Raw genomic sequence first — 9,587 nt, forward strand, 5'->3', positions numbered from 1 at the left:
CATACTATTATAATATTAAAAGTTTAATATATTATATGTATAAGAGCAAGTCGTCTTACCATTAGTAGGCCTCATTCACGAAGCCGGTCTATAAGGGGGGTATAAGGTTACTGCCTATAAAATGGCAGTTTAATGGGTGTCCACTCTCACCCACCGCTTCCTTGACTGGTGGAGGGTCGTTAGCCGAACAGGTAGGACAAGGACTATAATTCTCCCTTCACTAAAAGTATTAATGATAAATATTAAGTAACTAAACTTTTTATAAATTCCCAATCTTAGTTACTTAGGAAAATGTGAAAAAGGTGCTAATCCATGAAATTACACTTTACACTTTGTTTAAGCTGTTAGTGGAGCGTGTGTGGTTAACCGGCACACTAACCTGGACTTAACAAGGTAGGCAAAGGGTAACTTAATGTTTATCATAGTATCGTTGGAGCGTGTGTGGTTAACCGGCACATCGATTGAGGGGTAAATATTAAGGGTACCAAGTATATTTGCATGGTTACTTCACACCTTGTTTTGTGATCCTCGGCATCCCAGTCACAAAACCTGAAGGGCACACTCGAGATTGAAACATGCCATTGAAAAGTTCAATGAATCTCAAAAGAATCTAGGAGTTTCAAAACCAATTAAAACCTAATAATACATTTCGTTTATCTTGGTGGAAATTGGTGAATCGTCATTCACCTACCTTCAAATATTTTATAGCTTGGATTACGGCATCCCTCTTCCAAGTTATAAAATAGTTTGTTGGGTCCTAGCCTTAATATATCATATTGGGTGTTATATTAAGGACTTTAGATCAACTATCTTGAATATCTCCCAAAAAGATGTCTGGTTCAGATATCTATGATCCTCCCAAATCTCTTGGAACTTCACTTCCACCACCTCCTCAAATTATTCTCCCTAACCCACAAGTTCAAGGTCACTCAAGCCCTATTGGCAAGCAAGGTCTATGTGTGATCACATCTTGGAGATGAAGTCACATATTGACAAGCCGGGAGAGTTGGGTGTCAAACTCTTGAGAAAGTTGGTGGTTAAATCACTTTCTAAGTCACATAGTGAATTCCTTTGGGTCTACTATGAAACAGACTATGACATGACCCTTAATGATCTTATCTATTTGCTTGGTGCTGCTGAATCAGCAATAATTTGGAGCACTGGGAGAGCAAATTTGATTAGTAGATCAACTTCCTAAACTACCATGGACATTGAAAATGGTAACATTGGATATCTAGAAAAGCCTTCTCTTCCCAAGGAAAGGGATTGACCATGGTCAACTAGGTTGACCAAATGGTAAAGAGAAATGGTAAGTCTGCGATAGTCCCATGTACCATTCCCAAAGACCCCCTATGTTTCTCTTGCCAAAGGAAGGGGCATTGATTGCGAAGCAGCCTATTTACCTGAAAGATCATAAGGTTGATCAAGTCAAGAAGATTGACTCTACTTCAGGTAAAGTCCACTATCTAACTCTGTTAAGTTTCTATTCTGAGATTCTTGTTACATAATGTGACTGGGTCACGTGTTGATGTTTTAAGAATCAAAGAAAAGTGAAGAAACTTAAAGGAAGTATATGCTGATTCTGATCGCGAAGATGGATCCCGATCGCATGGTTCTGTGATCAGAATTTTGAGCTGTTGCTTAGGAGTTATGATATATTGCTTAGGAATAGACAACAACAAAGTTTTTCATGTTCTTTTTCACTGTAAGGATAGTTTTTCCGCAAAGTTTTTAAAATAAAAGAAAAAAAAAATTTGATTTTATTTATTTTAAAATATCCTTACAATGGCATTTGTGAAAAGGAAAAAAATTGTTGCTTATATGATTCCATTAATAGCAAGAGTGGAAATATGAATTTGATTCTTTCATTTGTGGTAGTGTCTACATTTTCCAAATAAGGAAAGATTCTCATCACCCAAGTTTCAGTTGGATAGAAACTTGGAATCATGCAAGTTGTATAGTATGATGAATGAAAACTTTCAAGCATTGGAAAATTAAGATTAATTACTTGTTCACATGGATGTGTGAGTCAAGTAAAGGACTAAGGGATCGAGTACACATTCTTGTGCACTGATCAAGCCACCACAAATGTAACTTGAGTGACACATCTTAAAGAAGGTTTATTAACACTAGTGAAATGTAAGAGTAAAAGGTTTTCTACTCTTGTACATTTGAATTTGGTAAGTTGTGATGTTTTGGATAAAACAGAGACCAACTTAGGCCAATTGTGTTAAGTGTTTGTCTTGATTAGAATCCACACTATGTCTTGAATATTTGGCAAGAAAGTCTTGTAGGTCAAGGAGACAGTGGGAGTCTAAAAGATCCTGAAATAGTTTCAAGAACTAATCAAGAATAAAACCTGTATTTCATCACTAGCACACGACTAGAGGTTTATAACCTATCGTGTTGACATTTTTGTGCCCATTCCAGTAAAGTTGGCTATACATTTGAGTTCTACATGTTCTTAATTGTTTGCATAACGACTTGGAAGCAATGGCAGGCCCTGCAGTTAAGATTGCACAAGTTCAATCCATATGAGTTTGAATTTGTCACTAACCTTGTCTTTTGTCTATGGTTTTGACAAATTCACATGGATAAGAACACATATACCATAAAATCTAAGTGTCACAAGGTTTCTCTCCGACTCGTGAAAATGATGGTGAGGAAACACTTTCACTAAGTAGATTTTAAGAAGATAGCAACAGTGATATTTGCAGTTCTCAAAGTCGTTAGTGGAGCGTGCATGGTTAACCGGCACACTAACATGGACTTATGAGAAATGGCAAAGGTCTAAACAATTGAGACTATGATTACGACATCCCTTTTCATAGTTCTGAAATTGTTTAGACACACATGTGAGCTATCTAAGAAAAGGTGTATGATTTTGATAAAGTCTTATCAAAGCAATCTCGTATCAGAAATCTGAACTTTGGTAAGAAAGTCAATAAATTATTGACTTCTAGAAGTCCAGCTGTTTTCTGGATACATGTCAAAGCTAGTGGGAGCATAAGTGTTATGCTAATAATCATCATGTTAGTGGGAGCATGATAATTATGATAAGTATTGCAAGTTAGCAATGTTAATTATAGAAAACAAAAGTTTCAATTCGTGAAGTTGCAGGGGTTGAAAAAGTTGTTTTGCTATAATTAAGGGAGAGGATATACTTCATTTCAGTTCTAAAGGCTTAGATTGAGACCTTAATAATCTTTAGTCAAGAATATAGATACGAATTTCATGTTGGATTGGTTCAACTTAAGGAAATTCTATATATTGCGTTCTCAAAATTCGATTATGATTACGGCATCCCTCTTCATAATCAAATTTTGAAAACATGGCAAATAAAAATATTGTAGCAAAAGACTGGTCTAGAATCATGTCTTTATGTGAGACATCATGAATCGTGTCCCATTTGCTTTGGGTACAGGATCGATTGCATGTGCTATAATATTTGTCCTTTCTAAATTTTCCAAATGCCCAGAGGCATTAAGAAGGGAAAAGGTCTAGAATTGGATATGACTAAAATGATTAAGCAATTGTCGAGGACAATCTAAGGTTTACCAAAGATTGGTTGCTCAGGGACAGTTGGAAGTATAGTGTTAATTCTGGAAAGACCATATTGACAAATTCTGAAAAGAGGCATCTCTTGTTCAGAAGTGATAGTCAAAATGAGAATATAGATTCGTCTCCATAGGTGGAAGTTATCTGTGTAAGATTAGAAAACTTAATGCAAGAAGCATGTTCAAAGCAATGTACTTTGAATATGAGACTTAGTTTCCATGGAGTGGATCTCCATTGGAATACCTTATAATGACTGTTGACAAGTCTTTGTGACTTTGTACATATTCATTACAAGAGGGTCAGTGCATATAAGTTTAAAATCTAAACAGATTTCGATAAATGATAGGAATTTGAAATTCTCACATTTTTCGATAAGGATTTGGGAGTGTGAAATTAGAATCATTGAAATTATGTTCAATTGGTTTATTTCACAAACTAAGGATCATAGAAAAACATAGAGTGCATACTTGGTGTATGGCAAAGCTATTGTTTTGAAAAACATAGTGTACTTGCTTGGAGCATGGGATAACTAGTGTTTTAATTCAAGTATAAAGTTGATAAAACCGAAACAATGAATAATGAGTAATCAGTATGGTGATAAATAAAAAGTATTTTATTTATATTCATAGGTTTTGATACCGTATTAGATTCATTTATTCTTGTGTTTCACTTTGCATGTTTTGACTTCCATAATAACTAGGTTATTCTTCCGGAATGACTAAGTTATTCAAACCATCCACAGTCGGTCATATGTTGGAAGTAGATATGAATCAAGACTGTCATGGGTTGGCTTGTAGAGGTCCAAGTTGGCGGACAAAGTTGTGCTACAACACTCATGAGTGCTCATAAGTTCTGAGTACTGGATTCAACCCGCACTCATTTGAATCACTTCATGGATTTTATCACGAGTGATCATGAGACGATAATATCTTATATTCTTCAAACCTAGAGATATGAGTTGTTACTATGAGTTAGTTGTACATTAATTGCACGAAAACGCATTCGGTAACTCGATGTTATAAAACGTGCCTTTGTGTATGATTCAACAAGTAGTAGAACAAGCCATATGAGTCGAAGTTTATCCATTCCTTTTACCTTCGGGATAAAAGCGATATCTGTGGGCCCCTCGATGATTTAGCGATGACACATGTGAGTGCTTGGCCAAGCCAGGACTGATTTGATTTGTTCAATCAGTCAGTCATCATAAATCGAAAATCGGGAAACAATAAATGGACAGAGAGAATGATTATAATCCATGTCTCAGTCCATATGATATCTAGAATGGAGGAATATATGATCCCTTATCTAATGGACAAGTCATTGACAAGGTCAGAGTTCGACAGCGGCTTTAAGAGCTACGATTGCCAGTTAGGTTTTGAAGTCATACTCAATAATAGTTTTAGACTTATCCAAGTGGGAGACTGTTGGATTAATGTCTAAGTCCATAACTATATTTGGTATGTACTTGACCCGACCCGACATGGTCCATTTGGGTTGCACTTCACCGGCACAATTTATATGGATAGTCTTTTGAGAATAGTATATTTATGATTTATATTAATATATTATAAGTTCTAATATATTAATATGGAATCATATTATTTAATTAGTATTGATCAAGAATTAATTTAGAATTAATTAAGTGATCAAAAAGAACTAATTAAATATGGACTCTTATATATATGGAATGGGCCAAGTTCATTTAGGTTGGGCTAAGCTTTCATGGATGGTCCATGGAGCTTTTAACCCATGGATCCTATGTAAATGAAAGGTCATGGGTATTAGGGTTTACATGGATGTAACCCTAATCCTCCATAATATATAAAGGGGTCCTTGGCTCACAAAATTGACAAAAGTGTGTGAAAATAAGAGTGGGCCGATTTTAGTGTGCATACATATTCTCTCAAGTTCTTCCAAGGTGTTTTGGTGATTTGTAATTCCATTTGAGGCTTCCACACTATTGGGGCTAAGCTCTTAAAGCTTGAAGACATCAAGCTACATCAAAAGGTATGTCATCTAACTAGAACTTTGTAGTATAGGTGCTTCATAATATGCTAGTTAGGATGAAACCTTGGAATAGTTAATATTTGCATGTATAATAGAGAAAACATAGATCCAAGGTTTATAGGGTTGCATGTACACCATAGGAGTGTTAGAATGCTCAAAACCCAACATACATAACCTCGAGAGGTCTCAGACACTCTACAAGTTCCCTGGTTCTATCTCAACCCTCCTTGACTTGAGTACGGATCCTCTGCTTTCAGTAGTACGGGCCTATACTACCTTCCATATCTATTCGTACTTTCCTCAAGGATTTCCTTGACTTCACCAAGTCCCTTTCACTACTACTGCTCGCTGTACTAATCTCATCGTAGGCTTACCCTAGGGTAATCTCCAACCTACTCTCCGCCATCAGCTGCATAAGAAGTCTCTGCTACCTCTTCCTAACTAGCTCGCGAATACCATTACATATTACTAAAACCAGATAATTCTTCGAATGAGAGGTCCTACCCTACAATGGTTGGACTCAGACAAGAGCTGCGAAATAGGGCTAGACCTAGCCTTCTGAAATTATTTAGTCCTTGTAATATGTAACTTAACGTATTCGTTTACTAGTTAGTTAAAGATAACTAGGTCTCCTAAAAGCACAAAGCAAGCATCATTCGGGCATTAAGTAACCAAAACTAAGCATATCCTAATTAGGCTATCATATCGCTGACTAGTCAGTACTATCATGCAGATCAATAAGCACATACAGCAGGCAAATAAGGCATCTTCCTAGATCCTTAGCCCTAATCTAGCATGCAGTTCTCATCCACATACAATAGGCATATAGGGCATCCTTCCTAGATCCTTAGCCCTAATCTAGCATGCAATCCTCATAATTACATCATATATCATAACAAACATATATGGGTATCTTGGGGATAACTTACTTGAGCTCGGCCGATTGCACGCATCACACTCCTTCTTCTTTCTCAAAAACCTTAATTTTAAATTTTAGAAAATTTATTTTTCTTGTAAAAATCTTTCAAATCCTCGATTTGAGTCCAGACAACCCCGGAGGTGTGTCCGAATCCCTCAAACCAAAGCTCCGATACCAACTTGTAACATTCCAAAATCCAAGACCAAAAATTTCATTTTTTATTTAATAATTCATAAAAAGATTATAGAAAACATCATTAAGTTATCTCATATCATAAAATCCCATAAGTTATATGTCTCAAAACAAGTCATAAGATAATAATGTCAGAGTACAAATCCTAAGAATATCATTGTGCAGAAAATCATGGTGTGATGCGCTGCAGTCATGCCGGCTCCTTTCCCTTCGAAGAAGAAGTACCTGAAACCAAAATTGTAAACCGTAAGCACGAAGCTTAATGAGTTCCCCCATCATACCACACACCATATAATAACATAATGCCCAACATATCTGGGTGTTGGCCTCCCCTTCGGTCTCTTTCAATCGGTAACTGCCTAGCATATCTGGGTGCTGGCCTACCTATTCGGTCTCTTTCAACCAGTAACTGCCTAGCATATCTGGGTGCTAGCCTACCCCTTCGGTCTCTTTCAACCGGTAATCGGGAACTATTTCACCCCTACCATTACCACATAATACCTAGCATATACATATAAATCACATACTTCCTAGCATATATGGGTGCTAGCCTCCCCTTCAGTCTTTTTCAACCGGTAACCGGGGACTATTTCACCCCTACCACTATCACATAATAACATAACATACTAGCACATAAAGCATAGAAGATAGTGGCATACCAGACAATTATCACAAAGACAATCATCTCAACTATAATCAATACTATAGTGGGCCAGCATTGGTGCCTTCGACCCACTCCTACTGGAAGGTAACTCACCTCGATAACTGGAAATAGCTACAAAAACTCATGCTCTGAAATCAACCCCTCTCAGACTCCTATACATAAACATTTCCTTTAATTATCCTTTCGTACTCATTACCTCCTTTTAAGGGTCAACTTTGGTCAAATTCAACATCCTGGTTGACTCAACTCGCCGAGTTGGTCCATCAACTCTTCAAGTTCCATGAATCATAAAACCTTGAAATCGCGATCCAACTCAACGAGTTCTTTCATGAACTCGTCGAGTTCCTACCTATAATAGAGTCGAGACTTTTCAACACAACTCGTCGAGTTCCTCCTTGAACTCGTCGAGTTCTTCAGTCTTCAAAACCCAAAAGGTCAGGGACCACGAGTTTGCTCAATAACAGAAAAGGTCGGGGACCGATCCTACTCGCCGAGTTGGATGAACAACTCGTCGAGTTCTCTTAGTCTAAATCCATTCAGTCACTTCCAATCGAGTTCAATGCTTCCAAACCATAGATCTAGTCCCCTAGGGCTAATATTGATGGGTTATGAGCACTACAACATTCCTATGGTGTACATGCAAACCCTAAAGCTTTGGATCTAGTTTGTCGAATGAACATGCAATAATAATCCAAAGCCATAAACCCTAGATCTAGCATGTGATAATCGATATTAACATAAGAATAGGGTTTAGATCTTACCTTGATTGTTATGTAGCAATAACAATCTATTCCTTCCAATAATTGGCTTCTAAAAGCTTAGAGTCACAAATGTCACTCCTCTAATGGCTCACAAACACCAAGGGCAAGAGGATGAAGAAGGAGAAGAGGAGAGGCACTCAAAAACGTCTAGAAACCCTAAGGAAACTCTTCACCACGTTTTTGGTGCCCTAGGGGTGCTTAAATAGTGAGGCTATTAGTGTTATCTAACAAGGAAACCCTAATTTGACTTCTTAGGCCCTAAGCAACCCATGGACTCCTCCTTTAGAGGCCTTGGACGATTTCTAATGGGTTTCCCCATAGAATTCGTCCACCCCTCTAATAAGAAGTCCATTAGCCCAATATTCAACTATCACACAATTGATAGTTCTAGTCCCCTAAGTTTAATTAATTTCTTTTAGCCACAGAATTAATTCTTAATTAATTATTGACTAATATTAATTAAACAATATGATTTCTCCTTTAATATATTATTCTCATAATATATTAATAAATCATAATTAATCCTCTCTCTCCATAATTCATCCTATCAAGTTGCTTTGGTGAAGGCAACCCAAAAGGACCATGCACCATCGGGTCAAGTACATACCAAAATAGTTATGGGCTTAGACACTAATCCAACAGTCTCCCACTTGGATAAGTCTAATAACTATTCTGCGTATGACTTCAGATCCTGATCAGCAATCGTAGCTTTCAAAAACCGCTGTCAACTCTGATCTTATCAGAAACGCGTCCTTTAGACAAGGGATCATATATTCCTCCATTCTAGATATCGTATAGACGTGAGACATGGATTGAAATCATTCTCTCAGTCTATGTGTCGTTTCCCGATTTCCGATTTATGACAACTGACTAATTGAACAAATCAAATCAGTCCTGGCCCGGCCGAGCACTTTCCTTTGTCATGACCAAATTATCGAGGGGCCCACAGATATCGCTTTTATCCCAGTTTGGGTAAAAGGAATGGATAAACTTTGACTCAATGCTCGCTTGTACTCACTCACCGAATCACACACAACAATACGTTTTATAACACCAAGTTACTGGTGCGTTTACATATTATCGATGTATAACCGACTCGCAAGATACAACTCACACATCTCGGTTTTAAGAATATAAGATATTATCGTCTCACCAATCACTCGTGATAAAATCCATGAAGCGATCCAAGTGAGCGTGGGTTTAATCCAATGCTCAAATCATATTCGTAAGCACTCATGAACGTTGTAGCAAACTTTTGCTATGTCTAATACATTTTATACAATATACAAACCAATTCATGACAATCTTCTTTCATACCTACTTCCAAAGTATGAGCGACTGTGGAACGTTCAAATAATTCGATTATTCTCAAATAACTTAATTATTTAGGAAGTCAAAACATGCAAATTGAAACACAAGAATAATACTAATCTTATATGGCCCCAAACTTTTGAGTATAAATAAAACACTTTTATTTAATCACCAT

Source organism: Lactuca virosa, chromosome 4 (genome assembly GCF_052849685.1).
Source record: "Lactuca virosa cultivar CGN04683 chromosome 4, Lactuca_virosa_CGN04683_v6, whole genome shotgun sequence".
NCBI lineage: Eukaryota > Viridiplantae > Streptophyta > Magnoliopsida > Asterales > Asteraceae > Lactuca > Lactuca virosa.